Source organism: Chionomys nivalis, chromosome 1 (genome assembly GCF_950005125.1).
Source record: "Chionomys nivalis chromosome 1, mChiNiv1.1, whole genome shotgun sequence".
Taxonomy (NCBI): domain Eukaryota; kingdom Metazoa; phylum Chordata; class Mammalia; order Rodentia; family Cricetidae; genus Chionomys; species Chionomys nivalis.
Window position 1 is genome coordinate 17462877 of NC_080086.1, and position 19427 is coordinate 17482303.

General features: G+C 39.2%; 1 pseudogene; it reads left to right on the plus strand.

Annotated features, from left to right (window-relative positions):
- The first annotated feature begins 3928 nt into the window (after positions 1-3928).
- Positions 3929-4866, plus strand: LOC130883254 (taste receptor type 2 member 140-like; annotated as a pseudogene).
- Positions 4867-19427: the final 14561 nt, after the last annotated feature.

Consider the following 19427-nt stretch of genomic DNA (forward strand, 5'->3'; position numbering starts at 1 on the left):
TCTCTATCTCCATCCATTGCCAGATGAAGGTTCTATAGTGATATGCAATATATTCATCAGTGTGGCTATGGGAGAAGGCCAGTTCAGGCACCCTCTTCTCTGCTCAACAAGGACATAGCTGGGGACATCCCGTGGACACCTGGGAACCCCTCTAGAGCCAAGTATGTTGCCAACCCTAAAATGCCTCCCTTAATTAAGATATCTTCTTCCCTGTTCCCATATACACCTTTCCTCCATCTCAACCATCCCATTCTTTCAAGCTCTCCCCAATCCTCCCCTTCTCCCTTCTCTCTTCCTATCTTCCCTCCTCCCCCACCCCATGCCCACCCCCGTGCTCCCAACTTTTGCCCAGTGATCTTGTCTACTTCCAATATCCAGAAGGATAAATATATGTTTTTCTTAGGGTTCATCTTATTATTTAGCTTCTCTAGGGCCACGAACTATAGGCTTAATGTTCTTTGTAGGATACAAGATCAACTCCAAAAAATCAGTAGCCCTCTTATACAGAAAGAACAAAGAAGCAGAGAAGGAAATCAGAGAAACATCACCTTTCACAATAGCCACAAATAGCATAAAGCATCTTGGGGTAACTCTAATCATGGAAGTGAAAGATCTATTTGACAAGGACTTTAAGCCTTTGAAGAAAGAAATTGAAGAGGATACCAGAAAATGGAAGGATCTCCCATGCTCTTTGATTGGGAGGATCAACATAGTAAAAGTGACACTTCTACCAACAGCAATCTATAGATTCAATGCAATCCCCATCAAATCTCAACAAAATTCTTCACAGACCTTGAGAGAACAATAATAAATTTTATATGGAAAAACAATAAACCCAGGATAGCCAAAACAATCCTATACAATAAAAGTACTTTCGGAGGCATTACCATCCCTGACTTCAAACTTTATTACAGAGCTATAGTAATGAAAACAGCTTGGTACCGGCATAAAAACAGAGATGTTTCGGCTCCCACAAAGCCAGAACCTGAAGTAGGATCAAAACCCCATGCCATTGTCCTTGGCCTCTCGTCAGCTCTCATTGTCCGCCATGTTCAGAGAGTCCGGTTTTATCCCATGCTTTTTCAGTCACAGTCCAGCTGGCCTTGGTGAGCTCCCAATAGATCGGCCCCACTGTCTCAGTGGGTGGGTGCACCCCTCGTGGTCCTGACTTCGTTGTACATGTTCTCCCTCCTTCTGCTCCTCATTAGGACCTTGGGAGCTCAGTCCGGTGCTCCAGTGTGGGTCTCTGTCTCTATCTCCATCCATCGCTAGATGAAGGTTCTATGGTGATATGCAAGATATTCATCAGTATGGCTATAGGATAGGGTCATTTCAGGTTCCCTATCCTCAGGTGCCCAAGGAACTAACTGGGGACATTGCCCTGGGCATTTGGTAGCCACTCCAAGTTCAAGTCTCTTGCCAACCCTTAGGTGGTTCCCTTAACTAAGATATGAGTTTCCCTGCTCCCCTATCCAACCTTCCTATATCCCCAATCATCTCGTTTCCCCCTAGATCTGGATGGAGAGGGGAGGACCTTGGACTTTCCACAGGGCAGGGAACCCTGACTGCTCCTGGAACTGGAGAGGGAGGGGAAGAGTAGTGGGGGCGGGGGAGAGGGGCGGGAGGAGGGGGAGGGAAATGGGAGGCGGGGAGGAGGCGGAAAATTTTTTTTTCAATTAAAAAAAAAACCAGAGATGTTGATCAATGGAATCAAATTTAAAAGCTTTTTAAGTGTGCATATTGTGTGCTCATAGAAGTGAAGCAACAAAATCTAGACTTCAATGAATATTTTCCCTGTCACTGTGCAGTCCCTGGATGATCACTTACAAAATTAGACCTAATGCTCACAAGTTCTGTTATAGTTCAAAATGGAGGAATATCATTGATGATATAAGATATTCACCAGAAAAATTTCAAAACATAAAAAATTTGAGGTCTCACACAGGTTTATAATTAAAATAATCATGAACTGTGCCAATCAAAGAGTGACTGAATTTATAAACACATGAATTACACCTTTGCTGAATGCCCTGCACTGGGGATGGAAGGCTATGCTTTTTCTGTAGCTCTGTTTTTGCTACTTTGTCTCTTGAATTTAAGTTACTCCTTTTGCAAAGGAGTGCCTTGCATCAATTCAGTAGGAGTTAGACTCTTTTCCTACAACTGTGTCAGAGACTTTCACAGCAATCTTGCCGCTATTAATACAGTTGAGGTTTTGAATCCGAATGAAGCAACTTGGCCTAGAGAGTACAGCATCTACAGCCATTCCAGTAGAACCTCAAATGTTTGCTGTCCAATTGGAAGGTGGAGAAGAGGGGCTCAGGGAAGCTCTTGGGCTGGTGTTACTGCCTCCCACGAATACAAGCTTTGTCACTTGTCCTAAATGCCCTGAAGCTCTTGTACTAGCAATTTCTCCACAAAGCCCCACCCTCAATGTGTTTTGCATTTCTCTTTGTCTTCTTCTGCCTTTTTGCTATGGAAAGAGCCATCCCATGAGGACCTTTCTGTTTTCAGGTATGTTAATGTTTCTGTTCTAGAAGTTCTGTCACTTTCTTTGTTCACAATTACCAGTTATAATCCATCTTTCATATGCAATAGTCTGTGGCTTTTCCTTCTATTTCAGAACTTTTGTTAGTGTTATGTTGATACAGGGTCTCACTAACTGGCCCAGTTTCCTTCAGTGTTGAGCCACGTATACTGGTGTGCACCACTAGGCCAAGTTTACTATAGTTAATGATACATGTTTTTCTGTTTTCTTGCTTTAATACTTCTCTTTTGTGTTTTTGCTCCTTTGACTATCCATTAGGTTTTGAAGAATGTTATGAACCATTGCTCCATTCCCTTTCTTTCCTGGGCTGTATATTGCTCTTTATATGCCTTGATACCTACAGTGACATTACAGGAACAAATGCCAGTGCAAACTGAAGGAAAATGAATAATGCCTAGTGTTCATACTGGTGAAGGAATCAGATGTATTAATGAAGGTAAGAGGCATGGATAATGAAAAAGATTCTTGTTGTGCAAATGAATTCATGTAAACTTATTGTCTTCATAACCGAATAGGAATTATTCCATATTTATTTACATGTTTGAAGAAGATAGTCCCAAGTCTTTAGAATATTTACATTACTATTGCATCAATTAAAAATGGAAACAATTTTATACCATCTCCTAACAACTATCACATTACTAATTGTAAGTGAAATGCACAATAAATTTAAATAAACTATAAATCTGAATTATTTCAATCAGATACGAAAGGGATTATAATGTAAAATGAATATTTATGAACTAGCATATTTTAGTATCTATGGATGTGTATTCATGCATATATAACTTTATAAAAAGTAAAATTGTTAATCTCAGTCCCAGATATTTGAAGAGTAACTAAGTAGGTAAGATTACTAGGTAATTGTTTGCTTATAGAAAAACTCTTTTGAAAATATATATAGGTGCCTACCTGGATTCATTTTGAAATATTTAATGGAAATCTTATGTTACATAGAAGTTAAGATACTTTGCCTTTTATGTGAGTTATAATTTTATAATTTTTCCTTATCAGAGATTAAATGGTTACAATTTAATATGCAAACAGTCAAAGAAATGCAAATAAATTTATTTATTTTGATGACAGTGTGCATGAGAATTCTGCTTTCTTTAGCATCAACTATGGAGGACTCCGGTACATTGTGTATAAGGTATGAGGCATCTGGATGAAGCTCACCAGGGTTTTCTTGCAAAGTGTAAGATTTTTGTGAAGAAAACTACAATCCACTTCATTAGAAAATCTTGATGTTTACTTGACATTGTATGTATGAGTTCAGTAAATTAGTATGTTATGAAATATCAAGAATCAGCTAGACATACATCAGAAGACTGTATTCACAAATATCACTATAGTGTAATTCGGAACATCGTCTTGAATACAATGAATGGTGTCCTGTATTACATAGTATTAACTACTTTAAGTGTGGAAATCCTAATGGGAACTTTAGGCAATGCATTCACAGTGCTAGTGAACGTTACGGACTGGGTAAAGAGGAGAAAGATATCTTTCATAGATCAGATCTTGACTACTCTGGCAATTTCCAGAATTGCTTTTCTCTTTTCACTAATTGCAAATTTATTTGTATATAAATGGTATCCAGCCATAATAATAACTAGAAGAATTGTGAGACAAACTTTTATTTTCTTGACAGCAACCAATCATTTCAATATCTGGCTTGCTACATGTCTTAGCATCTTCTATTTTCTCAAGATAGCCAATTTTTCAAACTCTATTTTTCTTCATCTAAAATGGAGAGTAAAAAAAGTGGTTTCAGGGACACTGTTGGCATCTCTGCTCCTTTTGTTTTTAAATGTTTTAGTCATAGACACACACACTGATGTCTTCATTTACAGAATTGAAGCAAATATATTCTTCAGTATTATCTCAAGTAATTATTCTCAAGTTCCTAGGCTTATTTTATTCACCAACACTATGTTCACACTCATACCCTTCACCGTGACCCTGACCGTGTTTCTCTTGCTCATCTTCTCCCTATGGAGACATCTGAAGAGTATGTGGTACAAGGCCAAAGGCTCTAGAGATGTCAGCAAGGCAGCCCACATAAAGGCACTGCAAATGGTTGTCACATTCCTTTTACTATACAGCATTTTTTTCTGTCACTTCTTTTTCAGTTTTGTAACATTAAATATAAGCAGAAAAATTCAGTTTCTCTGCTTTTCTGGACTGCTGGAATTGCTTTCCCTTCTGGCCACTCATATGTCTTGATTCTGGGAAACACTAAACTTAGACAGGCATTTATTTCCATGTTGTGGTGGCTGAGGTGCAGGCTCAGTGCTGTGAAGCCCTCAGTTTCCTAAAATGTCCATCATCTTTTGTATTTTATAAGAACATTAGTTCTTAATAAGTTATTTTTGTATAAATTTCAACCTTCTGTACTTTACTTGTAACAATTTGAATTTGGCAAAATTTTGTATAGTTTAGGTACTTCTCTAACTATTACTGCATTGGCAGAAAATATGGAAATATATATATATTGTTTTATAAGGATCAATATAAATATGGACTAATACATATATGAACACATAACATTAGCAAAATATAATTTTATATATAATTAATCACTTTGACATTTTAAAATGTTTTATGATAATATGTGAAATACATGTTTGTATATATTTATGTGGCATGTGTCCAATGATGTTAAATCTGTTGTAAGAATTCTGTGAATCTTTAGACGTTATCCCTTCATATTGCTAGGTTTGTTTTATCATTTTCCTCTTCTAATATTGTTTATTTATTTACCTATTTATTGGAAAAATGTTGAGTTTATTTTAGTATGTCATCCAGAGACAGTTTGATGGGGATGCACTTGTTATAAAATGTGAACATTTGTAATAGGTAACTACTTGGAGCAGGATGTTATAGTACTTATAGATGACTCATTGAAATTTGAAAATTTTATCCTATATTTGAATGTTGTATGAATAAATTTCATTTTTGAAAAGATGTTAAAGGACCGAATTGCTAAGGAGGAAAATTGTGTAGTGAATAGTTGCTTGTTATTCTGTTGCTTAGGAAACAATAAGAAAAGAAAGTACATATATATTCAGTGGTGAGAGAAATTTTCAGCTTTATAAAGTATCTGTAGTTGAATGAATTTTAGCGACGGAACCTATGAATATGAAATGCTATCAGTCAAAGTTGAAGTTCAATAAAACAAAAACTAGATAAGAATCAAAGTATGAATTCTTGGTAAAAGTAGATAGAGTACATATCAAAGAAAGATGAAATGTAAATAGCATAATGGATACATTTCAAACACAATATAATCCACAGGGAGATAAAAATGGATGTATACAGAACAATTTTCACTAGAAAAACAGATTTCAGAGAAATCTCACATTTTCAGTATGAAGTTGGAAGCCTGTCCACTTTCCTTCTACTATGTTGCCATGGCACTGGGAAACCACAGAACACAGCACTCAGCATGCTTTTAAAGCATTATTTCAAATAAATCATACACAGCACTTCTAACAAGATTTCTGTCTGTTAGATACTTTTACTTCCTCAGGACACTAGATTTACTGCAATAACTAGACAGTTGAATTCTAGCTCCGTGATTATAGAAATGATTTTTTGAATGGTGTCTTGTTCTCAGACTTGGATTGCTGTGTGTGTGTGTGTTTGTGTGTGCACTTTTTGACTGAATATAATGAAGCTATAATACATTAATTACCAGCAGATAATTGTAGAGAAGAGGAATTTCCCAAGGAGATCCTATAGACAATGAGACACCTTAGAAAGAAAAAAAACCTCTTCTTAATGAATGCAATTTATCTGCTGAAACTAAATCCTGATGTTGAAGCACCATTCATGATATCACCTGAGGACTAAAACTCACCCTTCCCTGTATTCATCATTCATTCCTTTTTCTTCTTTTTTAAAAAATTTATTTATAAAATTTCCACCTCCTTCCATCCTCCCATTTCCCTCCAACTCCCTCCACTCTCTCTTCCCCCCCGCCTCCAATCCTAAGAGAAGTCAGGGTGCCCTGCCCTGTGAGAAGTCCAAGGGTCTTCCCCCTTCCATCCAGTCTAGGAAGGTGTGCATCCAAACAGACTAGGCTCCCAAAAAGCCAGTACATGCAGTAGAATCAAAACCCAGTGCCATTATTATTGGCTACTCAGTCAGCCCTCATTTTCAGCCACATTCAGAGTCAAGTTTGATCACATGCTCATTCAGTCCAAGTCTAACTGGATTTGTTGAGCTCCCATTAGATCAGTCCAACCATTCTCAACAGAAGAAGTTCAAATGGCCAAAAGACACTTAAGGTCATGCTCAACCTTCTTGGAGATCAGTTAAATGCAAATCAAAACAACTTTGAGATACCATCTTACACCTGTCAGAATGGCTAAAATCAAAAACACCAATGTTAGCCTATGCTGGAGAGGATGTGGTGGGAATTGTTGGTGGGAATGCAAACTTGTGCAACCACTTTGGAAATCAGTGTCGTAGTTTCTTAGGAAATTGGGAGTCAACCTACCTCAGGATCCAGCAATATCACTCTTGGGAATATACCCAAGAGATGCCCAATCATACTACAAAAGCATTTGTTCAACTATGTTCATAGCAGCACTATTTGTAATAGCCAGAACCTGGAAACAACCTAGATGCCCCTCAATAGAAGAATGGATAAAGAAGATATTGTGCAAATATACTTTAGAGTTCTACTCAGCAGTAAAAAACAATGACATCTTGAATTTTGCATGCAAATGGATGGAAATAAAAAACACTTTCCTGAGTGAGATAATCCAGACCCCAAAAGATGAATATGGTATGTACTCATTCATAAGTGGATTCTAGTCACAAACAAAGAACATTGAGCCTATAATTCATGATCCTAGAGAAGCTAAATAAGAAGGTGATCCTAAAGAAAAACATATATTTATCCTCCTAAATACTGAAAGTAGACAAGATCGCCAGGCAAAAGTTGGCAGCACAAGGGTAGAGGTGGGGTGCAGGGAAGGGGAGATGGGAAGAGAGAAGGGAGAAGGGGAGGACTGGGGAGAGCTTGGAGGAATGGGATGTTTGAGATGTAGGAAGGACAGATATGGGACCAGGGAAGAAGATATCTTAATTAAGGGAGTCATTTTAGAGTTGGCAGGCACTTCACTCTACAGGGGTTCCCAGGTGTCATTCTTCTTTTTTAAAAACAAAACAAAACAAAACTTTGTAATGTTAAAACTTATAAAACTTTGCTGAATGAGTTCAAATTCCAAAGATGCTAGACAAAGGAAAATGTTTGCAAAACAGTGAAAGAGAGTATGCCTTCATTTGCATGCTTGTAAATGAGAATTCAGCTTTACCTTCAGGACCAGCAGTTGAAGTCTGGGACTGATGTTGCGGGCAAACAATGGATAGTTCAAGTTGTTGTGGGCAAGTAGTTTTTTTTCTATGGAACTAGCATTGAGCTAAGGAGTTGTCTTAGTTAATGTTGCGTTCCTCTTTAACATGGTCCAGTCCACAGAATATAAAAGTCAGTAGAATATCATTTAGACGGAAAGATTTATTTGTGTGTGTGTAACAAAAATTATGAAAAAAAATATGTCATGAATTTGAAAGAGAGCAAAGAGAGGTATATGGGAGAGTTCAGAGGGAGCTAAAAGGATGTAGAAATGGTGCACATTAACCAAACTCTCAAAGGTAAATGAAAAAATGAACACAAAGGAAATAGGACTCCTTGTCCACCCAGAAACAGTATTGCTAGAATTTTGGTCAGGAGATTATTAATCATAACCAGTAACAAGGCTTAGTTAATACTGAGCTTGTTTTTTTCATCCAGTTAGGGTGAGAATATTTGGATTTGGAAAATCTGCCAATGTCTTTATAACATTGAAAATGGCTTGGGTATTACTGGGAGAAAAACATGTCCCTGGTGATAGGATTATTACTCCTTGAACTGTCTCTAGAGAATTGTTTCCTTTGGTACAGTTAACATGGTGTACTCAATTGTAGTTCATCTGTGTTCAAATAACGAGCACATGAAGAAGTGTGTCCTTAAAGCTCCTGGTGAAAGTGAGCCTTATACTGTCTTGTGTACCAATAGCCTCAGCTTGTTTTGTTTGTTCATGGTGGCTAAGATCTAATCCTACATTTTCTTACCTAAGAAAGAGAGATAAGAATTTGCTCTGGTGATATATACGGTTTTTGTTTTCTCTTTTCTTTGATTCTTTCATTTTAAGTATATGATGGAGGAGGGTCATCTGTCTATCTGTTGCTTTCATTGGTTAATTAATAAAGAAACTGTTTGGCCTGATAGGTCAGAACATAGGTGGGTATAGTAGACAGAACAGAATGCTGGGAAGAAGAGAAGTGAGGCAGACATGATGAAACTCCAGCCCAAGATGGATGTAGGCTAGAATCTTTCCCGATAAGCCACCACCTCGTGGTGCTACACAGATTATTAGAAATGGGTTAATCAAGATGGGAGAATTAGCCAGTAAGAGCCTAGAGCTAATGGGCCAAACAGTGTTTAAAAGAATACAGTTTCCATGTAATTATTTCGAGTAGAGCTAGCCGGTGGCAGGGAGCTGGGAGGTGGGAAGCGGCCCGCAGCTCCCATCAACAAGTATATATTTATTAATTCTTCGGAAATTTCATGCAATGTATTGGGAACTGAGTACATCCCGTGTTCCTCTTTTTGGGTCTGGCTTACCTCACTCAGGATAGTGTTTTCTATTTCCGTCCATTTGCATGCAAAATTCAAGAAGTCATTGTTTTTTACTGCTGAGTAGTACTCTAATATGTATATATTCCATACTTTTTTCACATTTGAGTCTTTTTGTAGTTATGAGTAGCAGTGTGTGCGTGTATGCATGACCCTGCAAAATGTAAGATGATCATTTTTCTTAGTACAGAATATCAGAAGCACAATCATATCTATGAGACTCTTAGGCAACTCTGTTACCTTGCTATAAAAACTAGGGAAACATGCATAGTTCCCTAAGCAAGCACTACTTTGATATACATACATATATATATATATATATATATATATATATATATATATATATATATATATTGTTTTTTTGAGGCAGGGTTTCTCTGTGGTTTTGGAGCCTGTCCTGGAACTAGCTCTGTAGACCAGGATGGTCTCGAACTCACAGAGATCCGCCTGCGTCTGCCTCCCAAGTGCTGGGATTAAAGGCATGCGCCACCACCGCCCGGCTACTTTGATATATTTAATGTTGTTTTTCTTCTGTATGTCACTGTGGATTTGGTTACTGGCTATGAGTTATAATTCCTTAATGTTACTTGTCCATAAATCAAATATCTAGGTTAAAATATGTATAAAGAAAAACCAGTAAAAACCAATGCATGTAAGAATATCTTTATTTTGATAACAACATATAAAAATTATGTGTTTCTTCCATATCTACACAAAAAACTATAGGGTGCATTATGTAAGGTACATAATATCTGAATAAACTCTAACCTACCTTCCTCACGGGTTCTTAAATTTTGTGCAGAAAATTGTGGACCAACTCAGTAGTGAATCAATATTTGATTGGCACTGTGTTAAGGGGTTATGGCAGTGAATGCTATGACAGTCCAAGAATTTCATAGCATTTTAGAGGACTGATTAGCACAACTTCATCAGTGTGCCATGAACTAAAGCATCCTCCTAGTAACAATGAGTTATATTCTACATGTCACATTAACATTTATTTTAAGTGTGGAATTTGTAATAGGAAACATAGGAAATGGATTCATGGCACTGGTGAACATCAAGGACTGGGTCAAGAGAAGAAAGATCTCTTTAGTGGGTCAGATGCTCACTGCTCTGGCCATCTCCAGGATCACTCTCCTCTGGTCTCTTCTCATAGTCCATTTGATATCTGAGTTGTTTCCATCCTTACTGATAACTGGAAAAGTAGAAAGAAGAATCAATATTTTCTGGATGGTGACCAGTCATGTCAGCTTCTGATTTGCTATAAACATCAGCATCATTTATTTGCTCACAATGGCCATTTTTTTCTTTTTTTAAAATTTATTTATTTATTAAAGATTTCTGCCTCCTCCCCACCACCACCTCCCATTTCCCTCCCCCTCCCCCAAACAAGTCCCCCTCCCTCGTCAGCCCGAAAAGCAAGCAATCAGGGTTCCCTGCCCTGTGGGAAGTTCAAGGACCACCCACCTCCATCCCAGTCTAGTAAGGTGAGCATCCAAACTGCCTAGGCTCCCACAAAGCCAGTACGTGCAGTAGGATCAAGAACCCATTGCCATTGTTCTTGAGTTCTCAGTAGTCCTCATTGTCCATTATGTTCAGCAAGTCCGGTTTTATCCCATGCTTTTTCAGACCCAGGCCAGCTGGCCTTGGTGAGTTCCCGATAGAACATCCCCATTGTCTCAGTGTGTGAGTGCACCCCTCGCGGTCCTGAGTTCCTTGCTTGTGCTCACTCCTTCTGCTCCTGATTTGGACCTTGAGATTTCATTCCGGTGCTCCAGTGTGGATCTCTGTCTCTGTCTCCTTTCATCGCCCGATGAAGTTTAATATTCAGGAGGATGCCTATATATTTTTCTTTGGGTTCACCTTCTTATTTAGCTTCTCTAGGATCACGAATTATAGGCTCAATGTCCTTTATTTACGGCTAGAAACCAAATATGAGTGAGTATATCCCATGTTCCTCTTTTTGGGTCTGGCTTACCTCACTCAGGATAGTGTTTTCTATTTCTGTCCATTTGCCTGCAAAATTCAGGAAGTCATTGTTTTTCACTGCTGAGTAGTACTTTAATATGTATATATTCCATACTTTCTTCCATTGAAGGGCATCTAGGTTGTTTCCAGGTTCTGGCTATTGTGAACAATGCTGCTATGAACATAGTTGAGCATATGAAGAAAGAAATTGAAGAGGACACCAGAAAATGGAAGGATCTCCCCTGCTCTTGGATTGGGAGGATCAACATAGTAAAAATGGCAATTCTCCTAAAAGCAATCTATAGATTCAATGCAATCCCCATCAAAATCCCATCAAAATTCTTCACAGATCTGGAGAAGACAATAATCAACTTTATAGAAAAACAAAAAAACCCAGGATAGCCAAAACAATCTTATACAATAAAGGATCGTCTGGAGGCATTACCATCCCTGACTTCAAACTCTATTACAGAGCTACAGTATTGAAAACAGATGGTATTGGCATAAAAACAGAGAAGTCGACCAATGGAATCGAATAGAAGACCCGTACTTTAACCCACAAACCTATGAACACCTCATTTTCGATAAAGGAGCTAAAAGTATACAATGGCCATTTTTTCCAAACTCTAAATTTCTTCACCTAAAGTGGAGAGTTAAAAAAGTTGTTTTGATGACATTGCTGGAACCTCTGCTTCTCTTGTCTTTGAATATTTTAGTCATAAACAGACATAATCATGTGTGGATTGATGGACATGAACCAAATATATTCTATCTTGTTATTTCAATCCACTCCAGGATTATTTTATTCACCAACAATATGTTCACACTTATCCCCTTCGCCATCACGTTGATTACTTTCCTCCTGCTCATATTCTTCCCGTGGAGAGGTATTAAGGGCTTGCAGAAATGGACACTTTTTTTAGATGAATACCATATACCAAAGTTAAACCAGGACCAGGTGAACAACCTAAATAGACCTGTTAGTCGTGAAGAATTAGAAGCGGTTTTCAAAAAAATCCCTTCCAAAAAAAGTCCAGGACCAGATGGTTTCAATGCGGAATTCTACCAGAACTTCCAAGAAGACCTAATACCTATACTCCTTAATGTATTTCACAATATAGAAACAGAAGAGTCATTGCCAAATTCCTTTTATGAAACTACAGTAACTCTGATACCAAAACCACACAAAGACCCAACCAAGAAAGAGAATTACAGGCCAATCTCACTAATGAACATCGACGCAAAAATCCTCAACAAAATACTGGCAAACCAAATCCAAGAACACATTAGAAAAATTATCCATTATGATCAAGTAGGCTTCATCCCAGAGATGCAGGGCTGGTTTAACATATGCAAATCTATCAATGTAATCCATCATATAAATAAACTGAAAGAAAAAAACCATATGATCGTTTCATTAGATGCTAAAAAAGCATTTGACAAAATTTAACATTCCTTTATGATAAAAGTCTTGGAGAGATTAGGGATACAAGGGTCATACCTAAATATAATTAAAGCTATTTACAGCAAGCCGACAGCTAACATCAAATTAAACGGAGAGAAACTTAAAGCCATCCCACTCAAATCAGGAACATGCCAAGGCTGTCCACTCTCTCCATACCTCTTCAATATAGTTCTTGAAGTCTTAGCAATAGCAATAAGACAACATAAGGGGATAAAGAGGATTCGAATTGGAAAGGAAGAAGTTAAACTTGCATTATTTGCAGATGATATGATAGTGTACATAAGCGACCCCAAAAACTCCACCAAAGAACTCCTACAACTGATAAACATTTTTAGTAATGTGGCAGGATACAAGAACAACTCCAAAAATCAGTCGCCCTCTTATACACAAAGGATATGGAAGCAGAGAGGGAAATAAGAGAATCATCACCTTTCACGATAGCCACAAACAGCATAAAATATCTTGGGGTAACTCTAACCAAGGAAGTGAAAGATCTATTTGACAAGAACTTTAAGTCATTGAAGAAAGAAATTGAGGAGGATACCAGAAAATGGAAGGATCTCCCTTGCTCTTTGATTGGGAGGATCAACATAGTAAAAATGGCAATTCTACCAAAGGCAATTTATAGATTCAATGCAATCCCCATCAAGGTTCCATCAAAATTCTTTACAGATCTTGAGAGGACAATAATCAACTTTATATGGAAAAACAAAAAACCCAGGATAGCCAAAACAATCTTATACAATAAAGGAACTTCTGGAGACATTACCATCCCTGACTTCAAACTCTATTACAGAGCTACAGTAATGAAAACAGCGTGGTACTGGCATAAAAACAGAGAAGTCGACCAATGGAATCATATAGAAGACCCGGATTTTAACCCACAAACATATGAACACTTCATTTTCGATAAAGGAGCTAAAAGTATACAATGGAAGAAAGAAAGCATCTTCAGCTGGCACAACTGGATGTCAACCTGTCAAAGAATGAAAATAGACCCATATCTATCACCATGCACAAAACTCAAGTTCAAATGGATCAAAGACCCCAATATCAATCTGAACACACTGAACCTGATAGAAGAGAAAATGGGAAGTACCCTACAACATATGGGCACAGGAGATCGCTTCCTATGTATAACCCCAGCAGCACAGACATTAAGGGCAACATTGAATAAATGGGACCTCCTGAAACTGAGAAGCTTCTGTAAAGCAAAGGACACTCTCATTAAGACAAAAAGGCAGCCTACTGACTGGGAGAAGATCTTCACCAACCCCGCAACAGACAGAGGTCTGATCTCCAAAAAATATAAAGAACTCAAGAAACTAGACTATAAAATGATAATTAACCCAATTAAAATATGGGGCACTGAACTGAACAGAGAATTCTCAACAGAAGAAGTTCAAATGGCCAAAAGATACTTAAGGTCATGTTCAACCTCCTTAGTGATCAGAGAAATGCAAATCAAAACAACTTTGAGATAACATCTTACACCTGTCAGAATGGCTAAAATCAAAAACACCAAGGATAGCCTTTGTGGGAGAGGTTGTGGAGAAAGGGGTACCCTCATCCATTGCTGGTGGGACTGCAAACTTGTGCAACCACTTTGGAAATCAGTGTGGCGGTTTCTCAGAAAAATTGGGATCAACCTACCCCTGGACTCAGCAATACCACTCTTGGGAATATATCCAAGAGATGCCCTATCATATGACAAAAGCATTTGTTCAACTATGTTCATAGCAGCATTATTTGTAATAGCCAGAACCTGGAAGCAACCTAGATGTCCTTCAATGGAAGAATGGATGAAGAAAGTGTGGAATATATACACATTAGAGTACTACTCTGCGGTAAAAAACAATGACTTCTCGAATTTTGCATGCAAATGGATGGAAATAGAAAATACTATCCTGAGTGAGGTAACCCAGACCCAAAAAGAAGATCATGGGATGTACTCACTCATAATTGGTTTCTAGCCATGGATAGGGGCCACTGAGTCTATAATTTGTCGTCCTAAAGAAGCTAAACAAGAGGGTAAACCCAAAGAAAAACATATAGTTATCCTCCTGGCTATGGGAAATAGACAAGATTGCCGGGCAAAAAATTGGAATCTTGGGAGTGGGGTGTAATGGGGGTGAGGGGAGATGGGGAGAGAAAAGTGTGAATGAGAGGATGAGGGGAACTGGGGGAAACGGGATGATTGGGGATAAAGGAAGGTTGGATAGGGGAGCAAGGAAACTCATATCTTAGTTAAGGGAGCCACCTAAGGGTTGGCAAGAGACTTGAACTTGGAGTGGCTACCAGATGCCCAGGGCAATGTCCCCAGTTCGTTTCTTGGGCACCTGAGGATGGGGAACCTGAAATGAACCTATCCTATAGCCATACTGATGAATATCTTGCATATCACCATAGAACCTTCATCTAGCGATGGATGGTGATAGAAACAGAGACCCACACTGGAGCACCGGACTGAGCTCCCAAGGTCCTAATGAGGAGCAGAAGGAGGGAGAACATGAAAAAGGAAGTCAGGACCACAAGGGGTGCACCCACCCACTGAGACAGTGGGGCCGATCTATTGGGAGCTTACCAAGGCCGGCTGGATTGTGACTGAAAAAGCATGGGATAAAACCGAACTCTCTGAACATGGCGGACAATGAGAGCTGGCGAGAGGCCAAGGACAATGGCGCTGGGTTTTGATCCTACTTCATGTTCTGGCTTTGTGGGAGCCTAGACAGTTTGGATGTTCACCTTCCTAGACCTGGATGGAGGGGGGAGGACCTTGGTCTTTCCACAGGGCAGGGAACCCTGACTGCTCTTGGGACTGGAGAGGGAGGAGAAGAGGAGTGGGGGAGGGGGAGAGGGGCGGGAGGAGGGGGAGGGAAATGGGAGGCGGGGAGGATGCGGAAATTTTTTTTTCCAAAAAATAAATAAATAAATAAAAAAATAAAAGCCTGTTTTTTTAAAAAATTTAGTTCTTTAAGAATTTCACATATTTTGATCATATTCATTTCTTCCAAGTATTTTCCAGACCTCCCACTCTTCCTTAACATCTAACTTTATATCCTTTTAAAAACCTGTCAAGATGAATTTGTGCCACCGAAATAGTCTTAGATATGTGGTTTTTCACTGTATCATGGTCAAATTAGCAGAAGTTACACATCATAGAAAACAGTCTCTCTTTCTCTTGGCATCTGTCAAGTAGCCAATAGCTTCAATGGTGGGAGTGGGATTTATCTGTCCAGCTGAAACCTACATAGTTTTCTATAAGGAGCCTAAGGTGCAGAGATAGGACATAGGGAAGCTCCTCAAGGTGCATCTCATTGGATAAAGTCCTGTCACTTCTCAAAAAGACCTGGATGTTCCTACAGTAGAACCCGCTTTGCACAGCCCCTCCCCAGGGTGTTTTGAATTTGTTCCTGACTCTCTCATTTTTTGACCTTTCTATCTCTACAATGAAGGTATCATTATAGTTTCCTTAAATCATTTTCTAAATATTTAATTTTTTATTTCAAAAGAAAACTATCCTTTGCATTTTATATAGCAATCTCAGTTCCCACTCTTTCTCCTCCCCCATTCCCTGTACCTACCTTCTACTCCACCCCCATCCACTCCTCAGAGAGGGTAAGGCACATTGCTTTGGGGAGGGTCTAAGGCCCTACCTACTGTATATAGGCTGAACAAGGTATCCATCTAAAAAGAATGGGTTCCCAAAAATCCAGTACAGGCATAAGGGATAAATCCTGGAGCTGCTACCAGTGGCCTCACAGTCTGCCCAATTCCGAGGGTCTAGTTTGTTCCTATTCTGGTTTCTTTTCTGTCCATTTGGAGTTGGTGAGCTCCCATTAGCTCAGGTAAACTGTCTCAGTGAGTGTCCCTATCATGGTCTTGACCTCTTCTCTCATATTCTCACTCCTCCCACTCTCCAACTGTAAACTCAGTCCAGTGCTCTGCCATAGGTCTTTGCCTCTGTTTCCATCAGTTGCTGCATTAAGGTTTAATAGTGACATTTAAGATATCTGTTTGCTTCCAATTTCAAGAGGATCTATATATGTTTTTCTTTGGCTTCACCTTGTTATTTAGCTTCTCTAGGCTTGCGAACTATAGGTGTAATGTCCTTTGCTTATGGTTAGAGTCCACTAATGAGTAAGTACATACCATATTCATCATTTTGGGTTTGGGTTAGCTCACTCAGGATAGTGTTTTCTATTTCCATCCATTTGCATGCAAAATTCAAGATGTCATTATTTTTTACCACTGAGTAGTACTCTAATGTGTATATATTCCACACTTTCTTTATCCATTCTTCCATTGAGGGGCACCTAGGTTGTTTCAGGATCTGGCAATTACAAATAATGCTGCTATGAACATAGTTATGAACATAGTTGAACAAATGCTTTTGTAGTATGATTGGGCATCTCTTGGGTATATTCCCAAGAGTGGTATTGCTGGATTCTGAGGTAGATTGATTTTCAATCTCCTGAGAAACCGCCACACTGATTTCTAAAGTGGTTGCACAAGTTTGCATTCCCACCAGCAATGGATGAGTGTTCCTGTTCCTCCACATCCTCTCCAGCATAGGCTATCATTGGTTCTTTGATTTTAGTCATTCTGACAGGTGTAAGATGTTATCTCAAAGTTGTTTTGATTTGCATTTTCCTGATCACTTGCTTAGGAGGTTGAGTGTCTTTTGGCCATTTGAACTTAATCTGCTGAGAATTTTCTTTTCAGTTTAGTACCCCATATTTAATTGAATTAATTAGAATTTTCATGTCCAGTTTCTTGAGTTCTTTATATATTTTGGAGATCAGACCTTTGTCTGATGCAGGGTTGGTGAAGATCTTCTCCCATTCAGTAGGATGCCTTACAAGGTGAACCCAAAGAAAAACATATATAGATCCTCCTGGAAACTGGAAGCAAACAAGATTGCCAGGCAAAAGTTGGGAGCATGGGGGTGGGGGTGGGGGTGGGAGAGAGAAGGAGAAGGGAAAGCTTGGAAAGCTTGGGGGAGTGGGAGGGTGGAGATGGAGGAAGGGCAGATATAGGAGCAGGGAAGAAGATATCTACATTAAGGTAGCCATTTTAGGGCTGCCAAGAGACTTGGCTCTAGAGGGGATCCCAGGTGTCCACGGGGATGTCCCCAGCTAGGTCCTTGAGCACCAGAGCAGAGGGTGCCTGAACTGGCCTTGCCCCACTATCACACTGATGATTATCTCGAATACCACCATAGAATCTTCATCCAGCAGCGGATGGAGACAGAGACAAAGTCCCTCATCAGAGCAATGGACTAAGCCCCCAAGGTCCAGTTGAAGAGCAGAAGAAGGGAGAAGATGAGCAAGGAAGTCTGGACCATGAGGGGTTGGTCCACCCACTGAGGCAGTGTGCCTGTTCTAATAGGAGCTCACCAAATCCAGCTGGACCGGAATGATTGAGTATGAGATCAAACTGGACTGTCTGAATGTGGCTGACAATGGGGGCTGACTTGTTTCTACTGCGTGTACTGGCTTTTTGGGACCCTAGTCTATTTGGATGCATCCTAGGCCTGTATGTAGGGGAGGGCTTGGACTTCCCACAGGGCAGGGTTCCCTGCCCTCTCTTAAGGAGAAAGGGCCAGGGAGGAGGGTGAATGGGGGAGTGGGAGGAGAATGGGAGGAGGGGAGTCAGTGTAAATTTTTGAATGGAAAAATAAATAAATAAATAGATAGATAGATAGATAGATAGATAGATAGATAGATAGATATTCGTCTGACTACAGGACAAAGCCAGATTGGGGACCCTCTCTATCATTTTGGGTCTTAGCAGAATTCCCTTAAATCTTAACAGATGAACTAATTTGCCTTCCCACTGTATCTGTCCCCTCAATGTTGAGCATTTCCTTCAGGATTATTTGGTTGTGTTCTCTTTGTCACACTGAAATATTCCATGTCTTTCTCCACTGTATCAAAAAATGTGTGTTTTTAGACAGTATCTCATTCATATTGTAGGTTGACTTTGAATGTTAATATCCTTTGTCCATTTTTTATTTTTCATCTTTACGTGGCTTTATTTTAACCTCTATTTCTTTTATTTTTATTTTTTTACTTTTTTTTTTTATTGAAAATTTCCACCTCCTCCTCTCCTCCCACTTCCCTCTCCTCCCTCCCTCTCCTTCCCCCTCCCTCTCCAGTCCAAGGAGCAGTCAGGGTTCCCTACCCTATGGGAAGCCCAAGGTCCTCCCCTCTTCCCCCAGGTTCAGGAAGGTGAGCATCCAAACAGATTAGGCGTCCACAAAGCCCGTCCATGCGGTAGAATCAAAACCCAGCACCATGTCCTTGACTTTTTAGTCAGCCTTCACTGTCAGCCACATTCAGAGAATATGGTTTGATCACATGCTCTATCAGTTCCAGTCCAACTGGCTTTGTCCATTTCTTCACTGATGAGCTGGTTTTACCAGTGTAGACTACCACATCAATTTTTACTGAAGTCTTTGATCACTATTTTTCTGCTATATTTGTTACTAATATTGTATTTATGTTCTTTATTCTCTGATGACTCTTAGCTCTTGAACATTCCTTACTTGTCTAGGTAATGCACTATGTTTTACGTGCCTTGATGTTTTTAGTGAATGTAATGGAGCCAATGTTGGTGCAAAGTGATAGGAAATAATCAATACCCACAGTTCTTGGTACTAAAGTGGGAAGTAGACATTCAAACAAAAAGACATGGAGAATGGAAAGGATTTTTGGTGTGTAGATGAATTCATTTTTAGCTCTTTTTTATAT